Genomic DNA, 16162 nt, shown 5'->3' on the forward strand with positions numbered 1-16162 from the left:
CCCTCTCTGTCTCCCTCCCTCTCTGTCTCCCTCTTGTCTCCTTCCTTCTTGTCTGTCTGTCTCCCTCCCTCTTGTCTGTCTGTCTCCCTCCCTCTTGTCTGTCTGTCTCCCTCTTGTCTCCTTCCCTCTCTCTGTCTCCCTCCCTCTCTCTCTGTCTCCCTCCCTCTCTCTCCGTCTTCCTCCCTCTCTCTCTCTCTGTCTCCCTCCCTCTCTCTCTGTCTCCCTCCCTCCCTCTCGGTCTCCCACCCTCCCTGTCTCACTCACTTTGTTTGTCTCCCTCTCTCTCTGTCTCCCTCTGTCTCCCTCTCTCTCTGTCTCCCTCTGTCTCCCTCTCTCTCTGTCTCCCTCTCCCCCTCCCTCTCCCTCTCTCTCTCCCTCTGCCTCTGCCTCACTCACTGCGTTTGTCTCCCTCCCTCTCTGTCTCCCTCCCTGTCTCCCTCCCTCCCCCTGTCTCCCTCCTTCCCTCTCTCTCTCTCCCTCCCTCTCCGTCTGCCTCTCTCTCCCTCCCTCCCTCTCTCTCCTTCCCTCTCTCTCTCCCTGTCTCCCTCCCTCTCTCTCAATCAGTCCCTCATTCCTATCTGTGGCTCTCCCCTGTGCTCTGCAGCTCACTCATTCTCTGCAGTTGTTGAGAAGAGGCATAAAAGAACCCGCGTGTCCAGCACGTTTCACACGCCGTGCCCACGAATATGAACAGTGTTGTTGTCACCTAGGAAAGCTGGTGTGCAGTTATAAGTTGCAGGAAGGCTGCACCAGTTTGCTTTCGCTTTCCCTGGGGTTCCCTATCTAAGCAATCTAGGAGAAGTACCACACGAGGTTGGTCCTGGATGTGTGTTCTAAGAGCTGGAAAGTTCTCTTGCCACTGTGTGCCCTTTCAGTTGTATTGTATTGGCGATATCAACGCAGAATGGAATTCGTGGTTTCAAGCCAACAACAAGGGATGGATCAACACTCACCCTCCATGAGATTCAGTGTACTGCTAGCATTTCACCCTATTGGATCTGTTTCAACAGACTAATACAGCACAGGCAGTGTTCGTCGTAAATCCAAACTTAACAGCAGCAAGGGCAACATGTTCTTTAGAAAAACAAGAAGTCCGCCCAACTCTGGCTAGAATTTTCCTTGCTTTTTGCAAACTTTGAACTGGAAGACATACTCTCCAACCCTAATGAATGACCCAAATAGAATAATAAATAGGATGGGTAGGGCGAAGGAGGCAGGAAAGAGGTGCTAGATTGAAGAGGGAGCACACATGACACTGCAAAGACACATTCTGTTCACATGGTCCGGATGGGTAAGTTTTCCTTTCTGCTCCTTGAAACAGTGTCACGCTGCCAATGCAAAAACAGAACGACTCAGAGTAGAATCGCATCCCTTTTCCTGCTAAGATGCGTTTCATAAGCCTACACTAATCAACCGTGTTAAGCCTAGTGTTTTAAATTCTACCTCATGCCAATACCTCCCCCCAAACCCACCCATCAATCAATTGCCCATGATCTTTCTGCCCCGGCGTGCACCCTTCTTCCCCAGGAGCACCAGGTTGAGCTTCTTAGATATGAGCAGTCATTTCACCACAGTGGAGACATGGGCTGCGCTTCCGGGTGAGGAGCACAAAGTACAGAACTACTGCGTGCGAGAACATTTTACCCTTTTCATTTATAACTGCATACACGTGGGAGTGACCGTATCATAAGATGTTTTTTAACATGGCGTTCGCTGCCACTGTTCTGGTTAGTCGGTGCTCCAGAATAACTTACTAAGCTTCGTTTTACCAAACGCAAGAGTATCCTATTCATCAACATAAAAAGGCTAAACGGCAAAGTAGTCCCCGTCGGATTCGAACCCCTCGGATCTCAAAAGTGGTAAGTTAAAATAGGTTTCAGTTGTACACCTGCCACCCCCCCCTGTCCGTCACCTCACCCCGCGCTGAGTCAGCTTCCCTGGAACGCTCAGCCGCCGCACCCAAGTACTTCACAGGTCTTTTAAAGACCATTCACTTGTTAATGAGGCTTTGTTGTATTTCACTACTTCTTAGCGCCCCTGCATCTCCACTCATTCAGAGGGGAGATGCAGGGGCGCTAAAGAAGAGGTGAAATACAACAAAGCCTTATTAACAAGTGAATGGCTTTTAAAAGAATCGCCCGGCCCCCATAGCTCCGCGCTGCTGCAACCGGCGGTGCTTGCACAGATACGATGTCTGCAAGGTCCGCGGGCCGCCAAGGAAGGCTTGCCGGGCCGCGGGCCGTAATATGAGTACCCCTGGTCTATGACATTGTGGTGTGCTACTCTTTCCAAACGTGTGCCACTCGTATCCGTATCTGTACACAATTAGTGAACGTGACAGATATATCGTGTGGTGGCGATTTTGCTCGCATACTGACTGGTGATTCCTGCCAGTTGGTGCGTACTACCAAAGTAAACATCTCCGTATCTCACTCGCGTGTACCACTCATACCGTATCCGTGAATGAACATAAAACAAACAGACATGTGCGATAGTTCTGAACACACATATTAGAGATATAACATGTGCACATATACATGTATCCTTTCCCGAAATTCGGAGATTTCCCGTTTCTCAGGGGACCGCAGGGCTTGTAGGGGTAGCACTATAGTCAAACCCTAACGTTGGACCCCCGGAGTAGGAGAGAAATTTGGACAATGCGGCGTAAGGAAAAAGGAGCTAAGCGGGTGTAATCAATGGTGGCATCCCATATGTAAAGGGACGCGTGCGTGTCCAAAACCCTGTCTGCGTGCCCCAAACTTACTTTGTCAAGAGTCCTGCCCCGCCTGTCCACCTAGTTGGTTCCGATCCCCGGCTTGTGCACCGCTAGATCGGTCATCGGTAGATTTGTACTTCCGTATTGCGCGGCAAAGAGGAAAGTGATCCTCTATGGCGCATGGCGCGTGACGTAATCGCGTCAACAGACTTCCCATAGAATCATGGGAAGTGTAGTGCATCCCGTAAAAAGAGGTGGTTTAAAAGGAAAACATAGCGTTACCAAAGGGGAAACGTTCCGGGTGGATCATACCACGGAATATAAGTATCCTTGAAAACATCATGGGAAACACAAATATGGGTCCGAATACTAAGACCACTTTCACTAATGTAAAGAGTGTCGAGAAAACCTGACAGTGAAAGTATTAATGTTGCTTGATGTGAGAGAACATAACTAATTCTAAATCGAATAAGCGGCGTAGAGGCCTACGGTACTCATGGGGTCTTGATGTTAGAACTCCCGTGATAGATGATCACTCAAAAGTGAGGGTGCTCACCCAATATTATAATAAAGTAATTAAGGTCTGTTTGGATAGTACGACACAAGACTGTAACTGATGGCGGACAGATAGAACGCTATGTACTAGCAGCGAATCTCTATTTGTCCAAATGGTTTACCTATTTAGTTGACTCCAGGGTATGCAATCATTAAGGACCTTCTCATGGGTCTTCAATCGATATACCCATCGTTGTTCTCGCTCAAGGAGTTTGCGCTGTTGGTTACCAGTGTTTTTGACCTTCTCTATTACAGTCCATTTGATTTCTGTGTCTTTGTGATTTTTCTCATGATAGTGTGCTGTGAGTCTAGTTGCTATTACTGCTCGTCGTATAGTACTTCTATGTTCGCTAATGCAAACTTTAACTTTGCGACTCGTCATTCCGATGTACATCATATTACACGGGCATTTGATCAAGTAGATCACTGACTCAGAGTTACAATTAGTATGTGATCTCTGTTCCCACGGTGAGTGTAAGCCTAGTTCTAATGTCTTTGTGTGTTCTGTGAATGGGCAGGCCACACTTGATCCGCAGGGATAATGTCCCGTGACAGATGGAGTTCCCCATAGTGTCATCTGATTCGTGGTTCTGGGTGTAAATGTGTTGGTATGTACTAGGGCGTCTCTCAAACTTGTGTTTTTTTCTGAATGAAAACATTGGTTTCTCGAAAGGTAGTTTATTAGATGTCAATATTGACCATTTCTTGTTTATTATCTTTTTTAGGTCATTTGATGAAGAATTGTATGTGGTGACGCATATTAAGTGGTCGGGTTGTTCTTTTACATGCGTTTCTAAAAGGGCCTCTCTTGGTGTGTTGCGTGCTCTTTTGTTGGCTCTCTCTATAATTCTGATAGGGTATTTCTTTTGTTTGAGTTCCCTCAAGAATTGACCTACTGGGAGGTTTTCCCTTAAAGAGCGTGGATGTGCGCTATCAAATCTTAACAAGCTGTTTTTATCCGTAGGTTTTGTGTACAGGGAGCTTTCAAGGGTACCTCCTTTAGCTGTAAAGGTAACATCCAGAAAGGAGATTCTTTCTTTATGCATATTCATAGTGAAATAAAGGTGAGGATTCAGGGTGTTGATCCATATTTTGAAGTTGTCGAGACTAGTCATGTCTCCCTTCCAAATCATCAGAACATCATCGATGTATCTGTACCATTTACATATATTGGTACTGAATGGGTTGGGTGTCCATATATATTGGTCTTCAAAGAAATTAACATACAAACAGGCCAGACTTGGGGCAAATGTACTGCCCATTGAAGTACCGTGTACCTGTAGATATAATTGATCTTCAAATTTAAAGAAATTTTCTGTGAGTGCCAAGTGTATGAGTGTAATGATCCACTCAATTGGCGCTGCCCACATCCAATCCTCTTGTTTGAGAATTTCTTGAACCACTCTGATGCTTTCTGTCTGAGGTATATTTGTATACAACGCTTCTACGTCCAGACATACCAGAATATTCTCCTCTGGAATATATTCAACCTGCGTCAGGAGATTAAAGAGGTGTTTGGTGTCTTGGACGTAGGATTTGATACTCGTCACCAAAGGACGTAAGAACCAGTCAGTATATTTTGATAGTGGTGCCAGGACAGACCCAATGCCAGAGATAATGGGTCTGCCTGGTGGAGGAATCTTTCCTTTGTGTATTTTCGGGATCGTATAGAACAGAGGGGTTCTAGGATCCTCTTGGTTCAGAAAGTCGTGTTCCTTTTTGGTGATCCATTCTTTAGTCAAGGCATCTGCTGTGAGTGCCATGATAGTTGTCTTGATCCGTGATGTTGGATCTCTGTTGATCTTTTTGTAATATCTCGTGTCTGCTAGTAGGTTCAAGCAAGCAGTCCTGTATGCATTGGTGCTTTGAATGACCGTGGCCCCACCCTTATCTGCTGGTTTGATGACTATGTCAGTTCTGGATTGAAGGGTTACCATGGCCGTGCGTTCTTTGTTACTCAGGTTATTGAACCCATCTTTTCTGGGTTGGAGTAACTCAACTTCCTTGGTCACTGCCTCTTCAAATGAGAGTACCTCAGGGGGCATCATGTTGGTGGGGGGGGGAAAGTTGATTTTGGTCTTAAGTCGGTATGGGTATCATCTTCCGTGGGTCTTTCTTTACCAAAAAAGAAGGTCTTCAACCGGATCTTTCTGAAAAACTCCCCCAGTTCACAGCGGAGATGGAATTTGTCCAAGTGGGTAGTTGGGACAAAACCCAAGCCCTTTTCCAGGACTGTTTGTTCATCTGTGGTGAGAATGATATCTGTCAAATTCACCACTAGTCCTTCATATTGCTCGTGCTCGGCTATTGGCCCCTGGTGTTGCTCCTTGTATTCATTGAGCTCCGGTCTTCTTCCCATTGGATTCTTCTGTTCCCTCTTCTTCCTCGTCTGCCTCTCCTTCCGCCCTGACCTAAAAAATGCTGGTTAAAGTCGGGCTGATAGTATGGGCCTGTGGGAAATTGGGGGGGACCATGAAATTTGATTGGGCCGAAAGAGCCGGGCCAGGGATACATCTGCTGATGTCCGTATCTTTGGTTGTAATTTCCTCTTTGTGGTCTTCTTGCCCTTCCTCGCTGACTTTTGTTTGATCCGTCACTTGACCAGTCATCATATTCAGAGTCAGACAATGCTGTTTGTTCACTGAGTGGTGATCCTGAGTCAGAATGTTCCTGACTTTTGTAATCGTCTCTAATATAAGGATATACCTTCTCGTGACTGAATTTCTTCAGATCTTTTTGTAATTTGTTAATTTTACTCTGCATAAGGTAATCCTTGTGTTCACTTATTTCCTTGTTCACCTCTTCAAGTTTCTTTTTGTATAGGGTTAGTTTAATCTCTGTTATCAGTGAGTCCTCACTGATTTTGATTTTTACCATTAGCGCATCAGAAAGGTGTTTGGCTGTATTAATTATTAGAATAAGCCAATCCCGTGAACATCTCCACGCGATTAAAGACCACTCTTTCTTAAATTGTGGGTCATCGAGGAAGATCCTTGGTGCATTAGTCATTAGTAATCCTGTGGGTGCTGTGTTGCCAAGGAGGTATTCTGTCATAATCGCTCCGTGTAATAGGATTTTCATTTGGCATCGTTTAAGTTCTTTAAGTTCATCCCAATTTTGGGCTTGGGTAAGACTCTGGTTGATATTTGTATCAGATAAAAGGGATGGTCCTGCTAGTATGGCGGATGCTACATCATCAGAGTAGCCAATCCCGAATTGTTCTGCCATATTTATGCAAAATAGGGCGTTTATTATGTTTGCTCTGAAGACGGTAAAAAGTGTCGCGCGAGAATGAGAGAATAAAAGAGATACTAAGGCAATATAGTGAGTCCTTCTACAGGAAAATACTGTGAGTAAACCCTACAGCTGTGCGCTGCGCTAGTTATGTATACACAAGAGGCTATTGAAATTTTTTTTAATTGCCTAGAGGGTGGAGAGGATTCTGAGTCAGAGTAATTCCTCCCAATTCTATTAATCACACACAAATTACTCTAACTAACCATCCAGTGGTCGGTGTAAGTGCACTTTGATGGGAAGATATGAAGGTTATAGTAAGGGAATGTTTAACTTCACCAATAGGTGAGCAAGGAAAAAATTCCTTTTGGTTTAGTTACACCCTAGTGGTGTCATGCTTCATCATCAGGTCACCCCGACGCCTATAAGTCGGGGTGGGCTCGACCACAGTGTTGGGAGCTCTTTGAAGAAATTGGAGACCAGGGGGGGCTGAAAGATTAAAAAACCTCAGGCAGATCCCCAGTTTCCCTTTATTTTTGGGTCTGTCTGGGTTAAATAAAAAGTCTGCTTAAAAATATGGGTCTTCTTGGGAGTGTTATGGTCCTAAGACCCTAGTGCCAACATGTTTCAGTCCGTGCAAGGCCGTAAAGGTCCAGGACTTTCGTCAGGGCAAAGTAGGCCACCCTGGGTGACAGAAGAGGGAATTCCCTATCCTGTCTGTGAGACAAGGGCAGAGTAGCTGCTCCTTGTGAAAGTGGCCGATTATTTAATCTGTCACACGTCGTACTCCATCTGAAAAAGAGAACAGAAACAACAAAACAACAACATATATTTGTATGCTTGCTCCGTGGTAATTCCAAAGTACTGTGTCCCTTAATCGTGCTTTGGAAAGAGAACACCTACATGTGCCAAGTGAGTCTATGACATTGTGGTGTGCTACTCTTTCCAAACGTGTGCCACTCGTATCCGTATATGTACACAATTAGTGAACATGACAGATATATCGTGTGGTGGCGATTTTGCTCGCATACTGACTGGTGATTCCTGCCAGTTTGTGCGTACTTCCAAAGTAAACATCTCCGTATCTCACTCGCGTGTACCACTCATACCGTATCCGTGAATGAACATAAAACAAACAGACATGTGCGATAGTTCTGAACACACATATTAGAGGTATAACAAGTGCACATATACATGTATCCTTACCCGAAATTCGGAGATTTCCCGTTTCTCAGGGGACCGCAGGGCTTGTAGGGGTAGCTCTATAGTCAAACCCTAACGTTGGACCCCCGGAGTAGGAGAGAAATTTGGAAAATGCGGCGTAACGAAAAAGGGGCTAAGCGGGTGTAATCAATGGTGGCATCCCATACGCGTGCGTGTCCAAAACCCTATCTGCATGCCCCAAACTTACTTCGTCAAGAGTCCTGCCCCGCCTGTCCACCTAGTTGGTTCCGATCCCCGGCTTATGCACCGCTAGATTGGTCATCGGTGGATTGTACTTCCATATTGCGCGGCAAAGAGGAAATTGATCCTCTATGGCGCATGGCGCGTGACGTAATCGCGTCAACAGAATCATGGGAAGTGTAGTGAGTCCCGTAAAAAGAGGTGGTTTAAAAGGAAAACATAGCGTTACCAAAGGGGATACGTTCCAGGTGGATCATACCACGGAATATAAGTATCCTTGAAAACATCATGGGAAACACAAATATGGGTCCGAATACTAAGACCACTTTCACTAATGTAAAGAGTGTCGAAAAAACCTGACAGTGAAGGTATTAATGTTGCTTGATGTGAGAGAACATAACTAATTATAAATCAAATAAGCGGCGTAGAGCCCTGCGGTACTCATGGGGTCTTGATGTTAGAACTCCCGTGACAGATGATCACTCAAAAGTGAGGGTGCTCACCCAATATTATAATAAAGTAATTAAGGTCTGTTTGGATAGTACGAAACAAGACTGTAACTGATGGCGGACAGATAGAACGCTATGTACTAGCAGCAAATCTCTATATTGTCCAAAAGGTTTACCTATTTAGTTGACTCCAGGGTATGCAATCATTAAGGCCCTTCTCATGGGTCTTCAATCGATATACCCATCGTTGTTCTCGCTCAAGGAGTTTGCGCTGTTGGTTACCAGTGTTTTTGACCTTCTCTAGTACAGTCCATTTGATTACCCAAAAAGAAGGTCTTCAACCGGATCTTTCTGAAAAACTCCCCCAGTTCACAGCGGAGATGGAATTTGTCCAAGTGGGTAGTTGGGACAAAACCCAAGCCCTTTTCCAGGACTGTTTGTTCATCTGTGGTGAGAATGATATCTGTCAAATTCACCACTAGTCCTTCATATTGCTCGTGCTCGGCTGTTGGCCCCTGGTGTTGCTCCTTGTATTCTTTGAGCTCCGGTCTTCTTCCCATTGGATTCTTCTGTTCCCTCTTCTATACAATAGTATCGACACCTCGTCCCGAGGCCCATGTTATCCCCGACACACTCGAAGATCTACACATATGGGGGCCGGACCCTATTGCCCCTCACAGGACTGAAAGTGCATGTGCGGTCAAATGGTCAAAAACTTCTACTTCCATGTGGTTGACAAGGAAGCCGACACCCTACTAGGAAGCCACACTGTGGAGGACCGGAGTTTAGTGTTGTTTGCCCGGAAAGGGTAAGCCCATCAGGTAGACAAGTTACTCAGCCAATTACCAGAACTGGTCACTGGCCTGGGGTGTCTACGAACCCCACCAATCAAGCTGAACATTGACAAATGCATCAAACCAGTAACCATGCATCATTGGTGAGTGCTGTTCCATCTAAGACCATTGGTTGAACAGGAGTTGGACAAGCTCGAGAGCCCAGGCGTAATCGATGTCAGGCCAACGCCCTGGCTGTCCCTCATGGTAATAGCTGAGAAACCAAAACAACTTGGTAAGGTGTGTTTGTGCATTGATGTGCGCCTTCTGAAAAAGGCCATTAAACTAGAGTCACATTACACCCACAATGGTTGATATTATAGCTGATTTAAATGGAGCCAGGTGGTTCTCAAAGTTGGATTTAAATGCAGAACACCACCAACTTCGGTTGTCAGAAGAAAGCCAATACATAACTACTTTTTCAACACACCTAGGCTTGCGCAGGAACAAACGTTCGAACTTTGGCATTTCGTCAGCAGCCAAAGTTTTCTACGTTGCCATAAGAGAGAACTTTGGAGGAGCATCACAAGCGCCTGAGAACCACACTGAAACAACTGTGGGAACGTGGTATCACCCTCTACAAGGAGAAGTGCTCTTTCTTTCAAACTTCCATAGAATTCTTTGGGTATGTTTTCTCCCAAGAAGGAGTGCAGGTCAACCCCAGGAAGTCTCAGTTCATCAAGCAGGCTCCCACACCGGCAAACCCCTTGGAAGTACATAGCTTTCTAGACATGGCCAGGTACTGAGGAAGATTCATCCCCAACTTAGCAACTGTCGCTGAACCACTGAGAGTGTTGATGAAAGTAGATACTTGCTGGGCGTGCGGCTCAAATGAAGAACAGGCGTTCTAGAAAGTGAAGATGGCCCTTCCGAGTAAAGCAGTCATAGCGTACTTTCACCAACAAAAAAGGACAGAACTGCTGGCTGATGCACGCCCTGTAGGCTTCAGAACCGTGCTCACGCAGGAGGTTGAGCCCAGGAGGTGGGCACCATTAGTATTTGCAAACAAAGCACTTACGCCAACAGAAGCCAGGAATGCCCAGATTAAAAGTGAAGCAGTGTCCATCAAGTGGGCATGTGGCCATTTCCATGTGTACCTCCATTGAAGGTCCTTCAGGGTAATCACAGATCATCAACCATTGGTTCCTCTGTTCCGGGGTATGGAGCCTCATCGGCCACCTCGCATCGAAAGCTAGGTCATTCAGCTGCAACATTACCAGTCCGAAGTTGTCTACTGGCAAGGGTCCAAGAACCCAGCGGAGTTCCTTTCACGTCACCCACCTCAAATCCAGGTCCAGACGGAAGGAGAGGTGCAACCAATGGAAGAGTACATCCAAATCGTGTCCTAATAGGCTTGCCCAAGAACCTTGAGCCTAAGCAAAATTGAAGCAGCGACGGCCAGAGACACGATGCTGATGAGGGTATTGGAGGCACAACAACAAGGATCATAGCACAATTTCCTATGCAACGCCAAAAATAGGAACAGGCCGACAAAGAAAGACTTACTCAAATGTGGAGAGTTTGAGACAAACTGAGTGCCACCCAAGAGTAGCTGGTTCTGTGAGTCTACAAGCTGGTAATTCCTGAAAGCTTGCAGCATCAAGTGGCTGTGTTAACCCATGGTGGACATCAAGGTACAGTGAAAATGAAGTTGAGGATGCGTGAAAAGGTGTGGGTTCCAGGTCTGGAAGCTGTAGTAGACAACCTGGTATGACAGTGTCCCGCTTGTCAAATTCCTAGCAGGCTGGAAACCCGGGCACCTTTAATCACAGAGGAACCATTCATCACACCATGGTCCAAAGTCAGCATGGACTTCAGGAGCCTCCCTGATGGCTGGGCCACCATGGTTATCATGGACAGTCATTCCAAATACCCTGTAGTCGAACTGGTAGAGTCATCAGCATTTGCGAATGTGGCACTGGCACTGGAAAAGGACTTTGCCCTATTTGACCTGCCACAAGAAATCAAAACAGACAATGGGCTGCCCTCTTCAAGGGTCGGAGTTGAATGAGCTGCTTTAAGACCTGCGGATCAGAAATGACAGCCTTACATCACAGTGACCACAAGCAAACGGAGAAGTTGAACACTTCATGTGGACCCTGAATAAGTCTCTCTGGATTGTTATAGTCGAAGTGGTTAGCCTGGAATTCAGCCTTCAAAGATTCCTGAATAAATATCGAGGAACACCACACTGCACCATTTAGTGCCCCCAGTGGTCACTGATGCTAAAGGGGGCTAGAAGAGACACAATCCCAGTTCACCCAGAGCAGACTCCTCCAGAGTATGATTGTGTGGGTACACAGGCACGTTACATGCAGAACATTACAAAGGCAAGCCTCAGGAGGCAAGCAATGCTGCATCCGCTGGTGCAGGACGCCGTTTGAACCTGGAGTGAGGACAGTGCTGAGTGTCGACGGCACCATGGTAACAGCACGGAAGGGGGAGATACTTTAAGTTGGAATGTGTCATGGTTCCGGAAGGTGAAAGTGCAACAGCTAGATGGTCTGGAGGAAGGCAAGTCTGCAGGGATCGATGGTGTCCCTGTGGCAGAGGAGCCCATAAGCCAATCCCAGAAAAGAGAAACCCAGGAGAAACCTCTGGCCAGAGAAATGGACAATGGAGAGACCAAAAAAGATCAAGACAGTGAAGTGGGTTTTGGCCGCTCATGTCATCTGCTGTATAATTTAAGACCGAACCCAAAGCCGAACACAAAGTTGAAGGACTTTGTGAGCCATGTCCAAGGATGTGGTTCAGAGTCAAGTGGGGAAGAGATATAATGAACCAACCTGCTCTATGTAGGTTACTTCTGCCCTGGATGTCATTGCAGTGCATCCTTTGGTCGGGCGTGGCCAGAGGTTATAAATAAAAGGGTCTTAGACCGCACAGGGTCTTTGCCCGACTGCATTGTAAGGTGTGGTTCACTGTGTCAGAGGGTATGCCTGCCAGGCGGAAGGGCCGCAGTACTTATTATGCCCCCACCACAATACCCATTACAACTGGACAACATACCTCTATCATACATGCCAACCCTCCCAATTCAGGTGGTAGACTGCCTATTCCAAGGCTAGTCTCCCACTTCCTGATTCCTGAAGGCAATAACACGAATGCTTGGTGAGCTTCTGCAGACAGGGACTGGTCTGGTGTGACTCAGAGTATGCACTGGAATTAACAAGCATCCCGCAGGCTAGTTCACAACATCTTTGTAACGCTCTCTCTGTATGCCATAGTCAATCAATCCATCAATCCGAGAATTATTAGCGCACTACTCACCTGTGAGGGTCTCAAGGCACTGGGGGGGGAGGGGGTTCGCAGTTTCAAGTCAGTCGAAGAGCTAGGTCTTCAACGCCTTCCTGAAGGTGTTCAGGGAGGGGACGTGTCTGATGTCGATGGGGAGCTCATTCCAGGTCTTGGCTGCGATATAGGAGAAGGATCTTCCCTCTGCTATGGCTCTGCGGATGCGTGGGGTTTCAGCGAGGAGGAGGTTGGTAGAGCGGAGGTTGCGTTTGGGCACGTGGAGGGTGATTCTGTCATTGAGGTATTGGGGTCCGGTGTTGTGTAGGCATTTGTAGGCGTAGGTGAGTATCATGAAAGTGATTCTTTTCTTGATGGGGAGCCAGTGGAGCTTGCATAGGTGTTGGCTGATGTGTTCGCATCGAGGGACCCCGAGCACGAGTCTGGCGGTAGTGTTCTGTATTGTCTGGTGCTTGAGGGGTACGGACTTGTTGATACTGGCATAGAGGGCGTTTCCGTAGTCCAGCCTGCTGGTGATGAGTGCGTGGGTGACTGTCTTCTTTGCCTCAGGTGGGATCCATTTGAAGGTCTTATGGAGGATGCAGAGGGTGTTGAAGCAGCTGGAGGTCATGGCATTGACGCACAAGTTACTTACTTGTGTAACGATATATCTGTAAGAGACATTAGTTAGTGATAGATTCCTTACCTTAGAATATCCTCAGGCATCAGACTGGATCCAGAAAGTTTTTGTCAGCAGTACCCCTGCGCATCGGTAGGCGTCGTCATACAGCTCCGCATACATCGCTGGCGTCGTAGCCGCCGAGATGACGTCGTCGGAGCTACTTAGACGCACCCACGTGCGCTGAAGTCAGTTCTGTACACAACTTTTCCGCGCCAGGAGCGCAGAGCCATGCCAGAGACCGACTACTGGTGTAATAGAACTAGGGCCCCGAAAGGGATGACCTGAACCCTAGAGAACAGTTCACAGAACGGGGAGGATGGGCGGGCGGTAAGGAATCTATCACTAACTAACGTCTCTTACAGATATATCGTTACACAAGTAACTTGTGCAGCTGAAAGAGACATGTTAGTGATAGATTCCTTACCTTAGAACAGTGTTTCCCAAACTGTGGTCCGGGGACCCCCAGGCGTCCCTGACACTTTCCCAGGGGGTCCGCGGACAGCAGTTTAAAAAGCACTGCACTTGTATAATTAGCAGTTTTCCAGCAACAATAAAAGTGCCAAGATAACACCAGTGATTATTGTACCTGCTGGAGAGAGATGAGAGTTTTGTCCTGTGGCAGCTTTGAGTTATCTAATGTAGCACAGAGGGTTAATTTGCCTATTGCAAAGAACGTGTACTGTGCATTTTAAATAACAGTATTTTATGTGCATAGGCGAGTGGGTTACTGCTTTTGTCACAAAGATTATTTTGTTACTGTGCAGTACATAAGTGACAACCGTAATCTAGCACAGTGACCTATAAACTGTCATCTAAGAGCTGCTTGCAAATTGCATGGTACAAGTTAGTAACTTATGTTTTTTCCCTGTCTTTCATTATCCCAATGCTGCTAAAAATGTTTATTAGGGTGGAAATACATTTTTATTATTAAAGTTAATGCTAACCACTGTCTTATGTTCTGAATCCCGAGTTGTTTGTGCTTCTCCAGACCAAGCACTCTTTAAAAATGACTACCAGTATAAATGACATGTGAATCCTACACCTTGTAGTCCTCTTTGCCTTATGTAACATTTTCTATACACTGATTTACACTTATGATTAATTGTCTCTATATGTGTGTGATGTAAAGTGATAAACGTGTTGTAGACTGCACCATTGTTTCCTAAATTTCTTTGGGAGAGAGCCTCCCAAAGCCCCCTTTGTAGTGGTCAGGCACACTCAATGCACTTGGTGTGCACTGTATGGGGACTGGTCTGAGAACATTTGCCAGAGTTGCTTTGGGTTTCCAGTCTGGCCCTGGCAGGAGCAGGAGCCTCGTACTGCGAAATAAAACCAACCATTTAAAAGTTAGTCACAGAGATGCAACACCAACCTTCCCATTAAAATTTAGTTTTTTGCAAATTCTTTCAATATAAAATACTAAGGGGGATATTTACAAAAGAAGTGGTGGAGCGTGTCGTTAGCCTCTGTGGCTTAACGACACGCGCCGCCACTTCAGAAACGCAGGGCTGCACCATATTTACAAGAATATGGTGCAGCCCTACATTTTGCCCTGTGCTGGTGCTACACTTAGCAGTGTAGTGCCAACGCAGGCACCCTTGCAACACAGTGCAAGGGTGTCTGTGTGCAGGGGAAGATTGTTTATGTAAAGGAAGGCCCCCCCCTTCCTGCACATAAACAATCTTGAAATGGGGTTTTGTCACTTGTGTGTGTGCTGCTTAATGCAGCACACATGGAAGTTACACAATGCCATTTTTTTTAATGATTGTTTATGTGCAGGAAGGGTCCCCTTCCTGAACATAAACAATCCAAGGGGTTTTGCTTTTTCCATGTGTGCTGCACAAGGCAGCACACATGGAAAAAGCAAAAATGAGGAGAAATAAAGCATTCCTCCTCGTTTCGCCAACTTAAGACCTGGTTTTCCCTGGTGTTAATTTTGGCGCTGCCTCCTATTTACGCTGCCCCTGTGAATAGGGGGCAGCATCAAAATCCATGGGTTTTGCGGTGGAATGCCGACTGCTAAACCCACTACCCACCCCTTTCACGCTAAGCATTGCGCGAAAGGTGGCCTTATTTACAAGGCAGCATTAAGCCATATTAAGTGGCTTACTGCTGCCTTACAAATAAGGCGAAGCCCCTATCGACACGCAAACGTTACAAAAAGTGATGTTTCCATGGTGGTAGGGGTTTGTAAATATGCGCCTAAAATCCTTAGTATTTCGAGCATATGTTTTGTGTGCACACGTGTTTATTTTTTCGAATTACTGTTTTAACGTTTGAAATTTAAATCATACAAATTGCTTGGGGGTCCACGAGTTCCAGTGGTGACTCAGTGGGGTCCTTAGGAGTCAAAAGTTTGGGAACCACTGCCTTAGAATAAATGCCCAAGCAATACCAACCCCTGTGGTGGGTCTGCGACGTGAGATTACACCAGAAAGTCATGGAGAACCGAACGGCCAAAGAAGACGTCTCTCCGGACCTGACTGACAAGGCAATAGTGCTTAGTGAAAGTATGCACCGAGGCCCAAGTGGCTGCCTGACAGATGTCTTGCAGGAGGACAACGCATCCCAATGCTGTAGTAGCTGCTGTCGCCCTGGTAGAATGGGCGCATAGCCCAACCAGAGGTTCCTTTTTAGCCAGAGAGTAACAGGCTTTAATGCACAAGACAACCCATCGGGAGATAGTCCGCTTGTGTACAGCCCGACCTTTCTTGGCACCCACGTAGCCAACAAAGAGCTGGTAATCCACCCGGAACTGTTGTGTGTGGTTGAAATAGAACGAAAGCGCACGTTTTGGGTCCACACAGTGGAGCCTCTCCTCTTCTCTTGAAGGGTGCGGAGGCGGAAAGAAAGTGGGCAGAGTGACAGTTTGCCCGAGATGAAAGACAGAGACTACTTTTGGTAGAAAGGAGGGACGTAGTCGAAGCGCAACCTTGTCCGGATGAATCGCCAGGAAAGGAGGTTTACAGAAAAGAGCCTGGAGTTCACTCACCCGCCGAGCGGAGGTGATGGCCACCAGGAAGACAGTTTTCAAGGTTAATAACTGCAAAGGACAGTT

This window comes from Triturus cristatus, chromosome 4_1 (genome assembly GCF_964204655.1).
Source record: "Triturus cristatus chromosome 4_1, aTriCri1.1, whole genome shotgun sequence".
Classification (NCBI taxonomy): Eukaryota; Metazoa; Chordata; class Amphibia; order Caudata; family Salamandridae; genus Triturus; species Triturus cristatus.